Source organism: Vanellus vanellus, assembly GCF_965231255.1.
Source record: "Vanellus vanellus genome assembly, chromosome: 1".
In the NCBI taxonomy this organism is placed as follows: Eukaryota; Metazoa; Chordata; class Aves; order Charadriiformes; family Charadriidae; genus Vanellus; species Vanellus vanellus.
Window position 1 is genome coordinate 83,775,455 of NC_138905.1, and position 12,358 is coordinate 83,787,812.

A 12,358-nucleotide genomic window follows, 5' to 3' on the forward strand; every position below is an offset into this window, starting at 1 on the left:
ATTCTGCACATAGGAAAAGCCTGGTCCTAGACTTCAAATTGCACAGTAGAAATCCCTGATTAAAAAGGAGCCAAATGCTGTTGTACTTCAGGAAGTGGGAGAATTAGGGATGCTTACTTTGGACAATGGTGTAACTTTACAGTGAAGCCTATACAAGGGGAGATGCACAGCTGCATCTCCCCAGGAGCAGAGTACGGAATATATTGTGAGTCAGAGTCACAGTTCCTCTCTATCTTCCCTCCACCACCACGTACTCCCTTTGCTCTGCTACAAGAGTCAATTACTTCAACCTTTTTTTTTCTTTTTTTTTTTTTTTTTTTTTTTTATGGAGCAGTTTACTCTCCCATGCTCCCAGCCAGCTACTTTGGCTAGCGAGGAAGCAGACTGTGGTGAAGCTTGGGCTCTCTGCACTTCTGTCATCTTTACACCCATTCTCGACCCCCTTCCTCTCAGCAGGGAGTATTGGGTGAGCAGCCCCTGCTTTCCTTGCTGCAGGCAGAGTTGCACTGAGCAAGCTGAACTTGAACGGTCATGGGAGCAAAGCCAGGGGGAGAGTGAGGGACACCCTTCCCTCCCTCCCTCTTAAATTCCTGTCTCACTAGGTACTGACTCTGGCAATGTGTGGTGAGTTTAATCTAGCATTCTGTACAGCTTCCAAGTTAAAGGCCCATGTTAAAATGGTGCATAATACTACCACTAGAAAATGGGGGAGCATGTTCACTGAAACGTGGAGGACCAGCATGTTCCTAACCTGATCTCAGTCTGTTACTAGAAAATATGGAAGGGAGCCCATTGCAAAAACAAAACAAGGCAATCACATCCTTAGGAACTTTGGGGAGGCAAACATATGCGGAAACTCTTTGCTAAAGGTGAGAGGTCAGTCAACGGCTTGGGATAACTGGATGTAAAGGGGATGATAAGTTCTCAGGCCTTTTTGACAATGGGAACACAAAGAGCTTTGCCAAACTACAAGCAGGAGTAAAGGGCTTTTCCAATGGAAGGCAAATTTTCCCGTGGCTGACACTGATGGGGAGCCTATGCGTACTCACAAAGTATCTCCTGTGCCCTCCCACAAAAAGGCAAAAGGACATACATACCTCTTTTCTGTCCCGTGCTCCCATCATCTCACCCTAAACTTACATCTCTGGGCTGGAAGCACATCAAGCCTCAGCCACATCTGCCTTAAGCATGTCATGAAGGCCTTTTTCTTGTAAGCATACATATGGGTTTACAGTTTGTGATTTCAAATTTCACTATAGCTTTGTTTAAGTCATAGGTGAGTGGAATGCAGAAGAGAACCTGGCAGGTCAAGACTGGGGGATTCAGATCATCTGGACTATGTGACTGAAATGCACGTGCAGGGGCTGGATTTACAAGAAAAATACTGTGCTGGTTATTTAGAAAAGATAAGGCACATATTTTGGGACTGCTAGAAATTAAGGAAAATTGCAAAGAACATGTATTCACATTTTAAATTTTTAAATGGTATTATGCTTGGAGACAAATGTGTATATGCAGCTCTTAAAAATTAAAGCTCGAGGCCAGATTCTGCTTTTGGTCACGCAGAAAGCAGGCGACTGTAGACTTAGTTGCATATAACTGAGGTCATAATCTGGCATAGTGTCTAAGCTGGCTCAGTTTTCTACTAAACTAATGTCAGTACTGGTAAGCTGTTATGAGGAAATCTAAGAGGAATGGGTTGGGTGTTATTGCTCACAATCAACATGATTCCAAATAAATTGGGGAAATTTAAGAAACAATGCTGTGTCTTCTGATTAAATTGCTTGTTTAGACTTAAAATAGCTCTATTGACTAGAGTGGTGCTACTTCAGATTTACCTTGGTACAAGTTAGAAGAAAATGTGACTCTGTGTTTAGAAGATCTTCCCATGTCAGATCTCTAACAAAAGTGAAGTAAGGAAGCATATGGAAATTACTGAACAACAAGGTGGTGAAACCAGACTATCTTCTTGTCCTCTTTTCTGTGTTCTATGAACAAGCTGAAACTAAGATCTTAATTTCTACAAATTCTTTCCTTTCCTTTAAATTTGAGGAAAATATGAGTCTATGCTGTTAAACTTGGAGTCATCTGTTTTGTTGGTTCAGATGGTCTACAGCTATGTGAAAGGAAGAAAATAACATTACTGAAGAAAGGGGGCTAGTTTGTCTACACTCTAATGAATGAAATACTTTAAAATGCAAGAATACTTCCACAAAAAATATATTGTAATTTCACTGCCTTCTTTCTAACCTGCAAATTTTGGCGGTGGAAAAGAGTTTTATTTGCTGCATAAAGACAACAGTCTCTCAATTTTCTTTTATTTCTTTCTAACTGAAGAGAAATTTTCATGCGACAATAAGGTCTTAGGTTCAAGATTTGAAATTAAAGTTCTGGATTAATTTTCAATCTTTTCCTTCAATTTCAGTTCCAAAACCTCCTAGTTGCATTAAGGGATTTAACTCCCTCTCACCATTGAGTGTTAACTTCAAATCCTTTCCAGCGTGCAAACTGAAGGAAAATTTCCATCCTGGCTATCTGTGCTGAATTGTCTAAATGGTATGCTTTGTGTTAGGTGAGGTAAATTTGCACCACTGTGAATTAGCCATTCTGAGGCTGTGATTGAAATCTGGTTTCTCCTACATGCTGAAAGGCTTCAGATGAGAGGTTGTAATTTTGGCCTGGTTTTGACTTTTCTATTTTTCTCCTTAATTTAGTCCTTGCATCTATCTTAAAACATTGCATTACAGTTTGGCACCCAATATACAGTAATCAAAAAAGCACTGTACATCTTTAGCCCAATGTGTAATGCAGGAGACAGTATCTGACATACCTAGCAGGGAGGTTGAGTAAGAACTTGTTCAATGATCTCAAGTACAGCAGGACAGGATCAGCAGTACTATCACAAATTGTCCCATGGCTTGTTCTGGTGATTGTTTGCCCGTGTAATTCTAGACAGACTAATGAGAACACTCTCAGGATATGAAGTTTTTCCAGATATGTAAGAAGAAGTAAAGTGCCCATTTTGTACTAAAAAACATTCACACTCATAAAACTCCTCATGAAAGCAAAAACAAACACAAAGAATGAATATTTTAAGTCATTACATATTGGAAGAAAATACATAGCCATTAACATTTTATTAGTTCTTGTTCTTTGTGTTTGGGGAAGGCAAAATTGCAGCCTTTCTAATGAAACAAAACAAACTAAATCCCACAAACCACAACTGGGAAGGGGGAAAGAAGAAGAAATAATGCTTATCATTTCCCTTCAGAATCACAGAATCACAGAATGGTAAGGGTTGGAAGGGACCTTCAGAGATTATCTAGTCCAACCCCCCTGCCAAAGAACACAGATAATGGTTGACTACCCTAAATAAATACGTAAATAAATAGGAATTGTATTCCTTTTGAATCTTCCATGGTCGGAAATTTCCTTATGCAGTTCCTTGTCACTTTCTTGCTTGAAAACATTCATGCTCCTTGTTTTAGTTACTCTTTAGGGTAACATGTTCCATATGTCACATAGCCTTTGTATGAAATAGTCTAGACTAAATTCCCCTTTCATCCCCATGACCTAATTTTAAGGTCTTACTGCTGTGGAGGATTAATCTGGATCAGTTTGATCAGACCCTCCTATTTTATAAATGTCATTTAACTCACCACAACTTTTTTCCCTTTTCCATAACAATAAACCCAACCAAGTCTTTCTAAGGTTGCTATTATAAACTCCCTTAAATTCTACATCTAATTGAACAGCGCTTTCTGAGTCAGTTCATTATTATACTACTTGCTTTCATTCAAGTGAATTTTTAAAGTAATGCAACACAGAAGCTTATTATCTTCTTTTTTCTTGGTCACTATTCTCTGGAGTAGATGCCAAAGAGGAACTTTTTTTGTTAACAGTGGTTTTCCAAGTATTTTTCGATGCTTTGCATACAACATAAATTTCTTCCTGGGCAAATACTTCCTTTGATACTTTTTCCTTGGAATAAATTGCATTTAGCATCTTCTCAAGCATGATTTTCTTTATGTCTTCCCATCTTCCCATCAGACTTCTGTGTAAGAAATGTATGCACTTAAAAAACGTCCAGTCTGTTCGGTTCACTAGCTAATTTAAAAAAATTCACTATGGACTCCTGATGTTCTCTAACACTAGTTTAGACTGGGGCAAACTCCACTGCAGTTTATACAATTAAACTTGTACAGACGAAGTACGAGTGACCAAAGAGGGGCCCCCTCCCTTTCTGATTCTGTTCTCACAATATTCACATACTTCAAATATTCATATCTACAATCCTGATGCAATGTCTTTTCAGCAGGTTAATCTGCTTGCTGTTAGTTTGGCTTGTGCTTGTTCTACTGGTGGAAACGGGATCAAAGAAACAGTTTCAAAATAGACTGCATAGAAAAGTTGCACCAGTTCAGCTATGAAGTTTTGACCGACCCTATCTGAAAGATGCACTGTTTCGGAGCAGGATCAGTGAGGACTGAACTATTTCTTCTTGCCTTCAACACAACCATGCAAGCAGAAGCCTCTCTGAATCTATCCTGGCTTTTTTACTCCTTTGGTCTGCTTTGCTTGTGGAAGGTAGCTATGTCTATACGTGATAATGCCTCTGGTGGCTATTGCCTTACAAGGAGTACTAGGATGATGGAGTCAACCTGGCAAACACTCATCTGTAAGCCCACACCAGATCTACACTAGAGTTTTTCTTTTTTTTTTTCTTTTTTTTTTTTAAATAAAAATCTCTGTCAGACTAGCTCTACCTGTACAGCACTGACACAGACATGCTGCTGCAAAATCCTTGTGTTGTATAGCTTATGCTTGGGAAAGGGCATGGCTCTGTTGGTAGCTAAATCCCTATTCTTGTCATGTGCTGTCATCCCATTAGACAGCTTTGTTGGCAGAGGCAACTGGCAGAATTATGGCTCTAGACAACCCCTTCTGTTCTCCTCAACTTTATAAAACTTGTGATTTGTTATCGTTATAGATACTTTCTTTACTTGCTTATAGATCTTACTTTACTTTCATGATATTCCCATGAAGCTGAACTGTACTCCAGTTATTCCTGTTTTGCAGATAAAAAACCATCTGACAAAGAGACAAGATGACCTACCCAAGGCCCACAGGAAGCCTGTGGTGTGACAGAGAGTAGGACTGAAATGAGCCAATGTAAGTAGCAGCCAGAGCAGCTTCTGGGCTTGGGCCTGCTGAGATATTGCCCATTGAGCTCTCAATGGCTAAAATCAGTCTGCGGTAGTACACTTCCTTAAGTAGTACCATTAATGAATTTTGTTTTACTGTAGCTTAGTGTCAAACTGCAACTGAAACTCCTGCTGCAGTTCAGATGTTCTTAACTTTTTATGCTGTGTGCTTTGTCTGGTACCAAGGTCTCCAAGTCTCTCTCGTGGCTGGACTTCCCTCAGTGGGAGCACTAACATAGCGTTCTGATCTTTTCTCTCTGGCAATCTGTTTCCACAACCTTCATAAAAGACGTACACCTTAAGATCCTCTCTCAACAATGGCCAAGTTCAAAAGTTATTGGAAAGGACTTATGAACAGACACAAAGACTGCATCATTACATAAGCCTCATGTCTTACAGAGAATGCCGTAATTTGGGTGAGGTGCACTATATGTTGCTAAGGCATGGAGAAACATTTCTGTTTTTTGCCCCATTATCATTGTTTTAGCCTGTGCACACAATTGTTATTTCATTCTCTCTGCCACTGCCTCAGTTCCTCCTGATGTCTACTCCACAAATAGTCCCGAGCAACAGTAGAAAATGTTGCTCTCTGCCATCTCTGCAGAATGGCTTCCAGAGAGAGGGATAGGAGCTACAAAACACAGGCCCCTCTTCCCATGTTGTTAATCAGGTACTTTCTGACTCTGGAGAAGTTCCTGAAAACTTTAGCCCAGGTGGACAGGCTTTGAATGCAGAAAATTAAGCAAATTAGCACGGAACAACTGAGGTTTATACCTCTACTCCAGTTCTTGAGCTGATGTATAGTCACTTAGAACCCTGCAAAGCTGGGATGGTGTTATTTAAGGTGTACAGAAAAATTGGTGTTAGGATCTTAGTCACTTGTATTGGAATTTTTCTGGTAGTGAGAGTGTCAGTCTGACATGCCCTCAAACATGATTTCAGATGCACCACTTCTGTCATGTTCAGGAATAGCGCATGTCTTGCATTTGAGTGCAAATTGGCTCTCTGGCATAAATAAAGATCAAGAAGCCAAAGTTTGTGTCAGGATCTCAGTTCTGAACTCAGCATGCCATGGTACAGAGACCCTGTCTTTTGATTTAACATTTTAATTCCAGCTTGAATTGTGTAATAATCAGAAAATGCATACGTTGCTTCTTGCATATTTTTGTTCTTTATCATTATCTTAATTTGTTTCTATAGGACATTTGATTCCAAGCACTTCATGAAGGGCTCAGAAATCCTCTGAAGAGGATTCCTCAATAGAAATGTTTACTGCAATGTTAACTTTTCTTTGTAGACTGCAGGACACTGTCAACATGTTTAAGCCCAGAAGAAAAGCTTACTTCACTGACCTGTCTTTTTTTAACATAAAGAAGAGTAGAATATACATTTGAATTACAAGAAAATTTAAAAAAATTCCACCAAATCAAAGTGCAGTCACATACTCTACTGATGAGAAGTGTAGGAACCTATATTGAATAGAATTGTAGATAAAAAAATAAACAAGATTGAACACCTAAAACAAATAAACAAAGCAAGTAATGGCTTCTTCTTGAAACTAAATCTTGGGATTGCAAAAGGTCAAAAATGTTTTAAATCACTGGAGCATGTTTCAGTTACAAAGATGAAACAAAATGGGGTTTGAAGTACTGTTTAAAATTGAGAAGAGGAATCCCAAAAGCTGAGGGAGTCTCAAAGAGTTAAAAGTCATGGATTTGGCAAGAAAAAATGTGAGTCAATGTCAAAAAGTTTACAAGTTGACCATCTGAAAATATTTTGGGTTCAACAGATCAAAACAGTTTGCTTGACTTGAACTTTAAAAGAAATAAACAAAAAAAAATGTTTAGAAACACAAATTGTATAATTGTTTGAAGTGAATAGGCTTTCCTTCCACAAGGTTTGAATTTAATTGATTGGACTTTTTTGAATCAAAATCTTTTCAGGAATTTGGGAAGACTGGGTTGTGTGGTGTGCTTGTTACAAAACGTGAATCTCATCTGATTGCTAGATACTAGCAAGTCAATGACCTGTAGGATAATATCATTACAATGGAATCATAAGAACTAACATTATTGTCCAAAGGATGTGAGGGACAAGTATTTAAAAGCCTTGGAAGTCCTTTTTGTTTACCAATACAGGCATCTGAATTTTGCCTAGATGCCCAGATCTTCTGTAGGATAGCATTACTGACTAGTGTCATTACTCTGATTTGCATCACTGTGAGGATCTGGCTCTTAACTGAAAATGTTCCAATGCTTTGTGAAATTGTACCATTCAGTGAAAAAAACAACTAACCTTGATTGTCAGCACGTGTCATGCAGGAACTGTTTTATGGTTTGATGCCAGTGCACTTTTTCACCACTTCTGAGATTTAGGAATTTATTTCTTCATGGTAAATTAAAAAAAAAATTCTCCTCTCCTGCCTCCTACCCATCTTTGCTCTTCTCCCAGTTGCCATCACTCTTTACAGTTTGAGTAAGCAAAAATATATATTTACAAGTACAGCTCACTGCTGTGTTTGCAGGTATAGACTGCCTGAGGGCATGTCTGTGAATTGAGCACCCAGCTACATACATAAATATACCACCTTCTATTGTCAGCCTTTCCCCTCCCGTGTGTTGTTTTCTTAAGCCATGTGTTAAATCTTTTCTGTCGTATTCTGAGCTTTGTGGAATGGAGACTGACGTCTTACTTCATGCCTGTACGTGAGCTCTGTCAGATCTTAAGCACTAAGCGTGAGGCTCCTATCACTCCCAAAGAGGGAAGGCCAAACCTCCTGTCTTTATCAAACACCGCTGTGGCCTCTCTCCTGCTCCGTGAGCCCACATGCTGGATTAACTGAGGTCATGGAGCAGGAGAAATGTCATGTGTCTGCGTTGCAGCTGAGTATTTCACCTCATGGGATTGCATGTGAAAGCAGCCTTACGAGAAGATTTTATTTTCAGCTGCAGCCTCATGCTATGGCCCTTCTCCTGACTGGACATGTGCCCATCGGACAATCCCAGAGCATCTTGGTTGCCTGCCAGCCCCAGATGCCAGAAGCATGTCCCCACTTCCTCTCCCCTTACATGATGAAGTCTGCGGGGTCTCATTGACTATAACTCAGGAAAGTTGCGTCTTACACAGTCTTGGGGCAGTGAGGCCAGATCCTGATGAAGGCCTCCAGATGTTATTGCAATAGCAATAATAATTAAAAATCTACCACAATTAACTGCATATTTGAGTTGCTTTTCATACAGTTTTAGAATAATGTCACAAATATCTATGGTTTTATCAGAACTAGACTTCAGCGTGTTGTAAACTACATTTGTGGCTTTCCGAATGTGCATGACTTCAAGTACTGCTGAGGCCAACTGAAAGCTGACAGTTCCCAGAAATTTTGCAGGATCTCTTCTCAGTGTTCAACTACTCAGAAAGGAGTGTCCGGTGGTTAAGGTCACTAAACTGTGTTCAGTTCCTAACTCCCCTGGGAATTGCCTTTATAAGTTTGGGAAAGACATTAAGGACTTGTTTACGCTGCTAAAATTAACTTCTTTTTTTACTGTAGCATTACTGGTGAACATGTAGCTGCCACAAAGTTATAGCAGTAAAGACAAACCATGTTAGTTTTAGTCAGAGATGTATTTGCTGTAAGTTGACTCTTAGTAGCACACTTGAAGTTTTTTGTTTGTTTGTTTCACCTTCATTGTAGTTTTGACCTTGGGTAGATACGGTGCATTTAGTGGTTCTGAAGTGAAAGAAGAATCCAGCTTTCTAAAGCTACTTTTCTACCTGTGAAATGGGAATAATAGCACTAATTAGCTTTGTCTCAATGATACTGTTGTGTACACTGTAAAATCTGAGAGACTGTTGTAGGAGACGCTGTGAGAGGTGAAGACAGCTCTTGTACCCAAGACTCCTTGGATTTATTCATGTATGGGCAAAAATATATTTAGATATTTGTCTCAACTATGCATTTCACTCATCTGTGTCACAAAAACTAAAAATAAAACCTAGGGAAAGCTAGGTTATTGCTTACCACTATTTTCCCAGCTACAGAATATCTGTAATAAAGGTTTACATGAATATAGCTGTAAATTATGTTGCTACAAGACCTGGCAGACTCCTGATTGATGTAGATAGTGATCAGCTGATCTGTGGGCAGCCTGAACAGTGCTTGGGAAAGGTATGAACCTACTCACCCCTCACCTCCAGAGGGATACTAACAGTGGGTTTTGCTGATGGTACGGTAGATAACGTATTTGGGCCTGTTATGTAAACCATGATACTGATTTTGCTAATAAAAGTTATCCAGACACTACGTTTTGATCACAGATCCTTATTTGGTTTTACATAAGGCCATATAGAATCAATTTCAGCTAAATCAAAATGTGACTGTCCTCATTCTCAATAGGTGTTTACATGACCATGTGTAAACACTGGAAACAACGTGTATTGACTCCTGTTTGTTATTGATGAGAAAATGTTTGTGGTGATCGCAACAATATCAGTGAAGTTTTCTTGTCGATTGGCACCTCCTACCCATAGTGAACCTCACAGTGATCACTTAGCCAAAACATGAGTTCAAGAAAGAACATAAACGTGTTCAATTTCTTCAAGGGAGTCATCACCTCTGGAAACAAGGAGGGAAAACCAGCATCATGGGTTAAACTTGTCTAAAGGTGCTCACTCCTTCAGTTGCCACAAATGTTTTGGTGCCTTTTCAGAGTCCAGAATGGATTGCCGAAGAGCTCGGTAACACTCTGGAAAGTGACAATAACTTTAGAGCCCCTGTCCTTTGATGGCCTTTGTAAAATGGCTCAACATTTTTAAACAGTATAGATATTTGAGGAGTATTAATGAGTGCTTTGCCTCTACATTCTGCATCTACCATCTGGACAAGTCCTGCTACTGTGTTGTCTGACAAAGACGCAGCTTTCCTGGAATGCGGAATTGATAAAAACTAGAATCCGGTATGATATTCCCTACATTGATAAGCTGTAGTACTATGAGATTTAGTACATGAAGTTTGTGTGGAACTACCTTCTGCTGATAATTTTGTTCTGCAAAAAGCAAATATGTTTCTTGGTTAGTGTGACATACAGCAGTGAATTGCAAGTATGAATAGTGTTAAGTGGTCATAGTTTCACTGGTCCCAAAGCCAGACTGTCCTTTTTCTCCTTTCACGCAGGATACGTAACATAAACAGAGATTGTGACCCTGTGCTTTTCTTGATCTTTTATGTCTTTTGTATTGGTGATTGGTTTATAATCTGACAGCCAGAAACATGAACCATAAAATGAACTCAATTTATGTAAAAAGAATTCCAATTAATCAGCATCCATGCACTTTGTTAATATGCTTTTTGTTATTTTTGGCCTTCTAAGCAAATAGCTGTACCTACTGTATGTAGCACATTTCAGGACCAATACAGCTCCAGAAGAAGTCAGTGGGAGTCTGTCTGTCTCCTTTTAGTGAGATGGAATTGGACTGATAAAGCTGTGAGAAACACTGGGGAAATCTTTGTGAATACTTACTCAAAATTACTTAATGAGTTAGGATGAAAATACATGATCCCTCTGGTATTCCCTAATCCTTCATATTTTCAGTAATACAGTGTGTCAAGATACTGGAGACCAGAGTTTATCCTCTAAATCCACTATACCCACAGCTATACCAAACAGTGGGGGCTGTCATCTCCTTACATCATTCATCTAAGTACTGTGTCGAAGAGATGTTAGTTCTGGGAGTTGAAGAGAGAGGTCCCTCATGGCTCCTCCACCCTTTTGCTCCCTGATATTCCCAGACATAACTACATCCAAGACGGCACAGATCACCAGTTTGTGAATAAGTTAACTCTCCATTGTGGTCTTCTGCATACCAAATCCTTAGGCTCATCTCTAATTTCTGGTACTTTCAAATACATTCACACTACCTCACATCATTCCTACTTTGAAAGCCTGGGAAGCATGGGGATGCATCTAAATCTAAAATCTTGATGGTCTTTAGATATATGAACACACTTTTGATGTCTTTGCCTTTCCTCTTTAAAACACCACTTTTCTTTTTTCTCCAGAGTTAACACACTCAGACTGTAACTTTTTTCCCAGTATTCTCCCATTCAAATGGCAACTTTATGACTGTCTGTCACTCCTATTGGAACTTGACCGTCTGCTGCAATGTCTGACTGGTGGCTGACCCACTTCATATCCTTAAATCATGCAGCAGGGACTTCTGAAATAACAAATCAGAGTCTCGTTTTCCTGACAGACATTAGTTGTGACTAAACCATCACAGCAGTGCAAGAGACAGTGTGGCACAGCAAGAAAAATGCTGCTTTATATTTGAACCATCTGGATTCCAAGGGCCTCAACAGAAATGAATGAAAGTTTTTTTTAAAAAGAAACACACAAGTCAGTTATCTTTGAAAATAGTGCCCTGAGTAAGAAAAGACAGCCACTATGCCTTGCAAAGCTCAAAGAAAATAAGAAGAGCTAAGGAAAAATGAAGTCAATTGAAGATGAGTACTGAAGAAACCCAGTACAAACAAAACAAAAAAAAGATGTAATTCTGCCATAAATAGATCATGCTAATTACCTATGTATAATATTTTAGACTTAACAATAAAGGACATTCATCCAAATGCAAGCAGTCATAACAACTAGTAACATTTTCATTAAAAACAGACTAAGTCTTGTCTTTATGTCAAGCCCATTATGCTGCAAAAGTGTAATTAAATGAATTTCAGCAACTCTATACCTCTTCATTTTTTTTTGTACTGGAGCTATTTAATAACCCAACATCATTGCAACTGTTTCATGTTTTTAAAAACACAAAGCCAAACTACTAAAGGAGAAACTCTTTCTTAGAAACAATTCTTCTGTATTAATTTTTACATGCAAATTCACTTTTCCAGGATTTACTCTGTGTACGGGGCTGAGCTGCTTTTTGCTGTTGTTGTTACACAGTGTATGGAAGAAGAGACTATTCTCTTAACACAGAGAATCTCAGTATTTCCAAATTCCACATGCATCTTCATCTTTATGCTATACTCAGAAATAAGTTAGACGAAACAGATTTAGTTGCCTTAACTACTGTGTTTTCAAAGGGAGTACAAATGTTCCTTGTGTTTTCTAAAGATTTGTATTATCAACAACGATTATCAATCTTCTGTT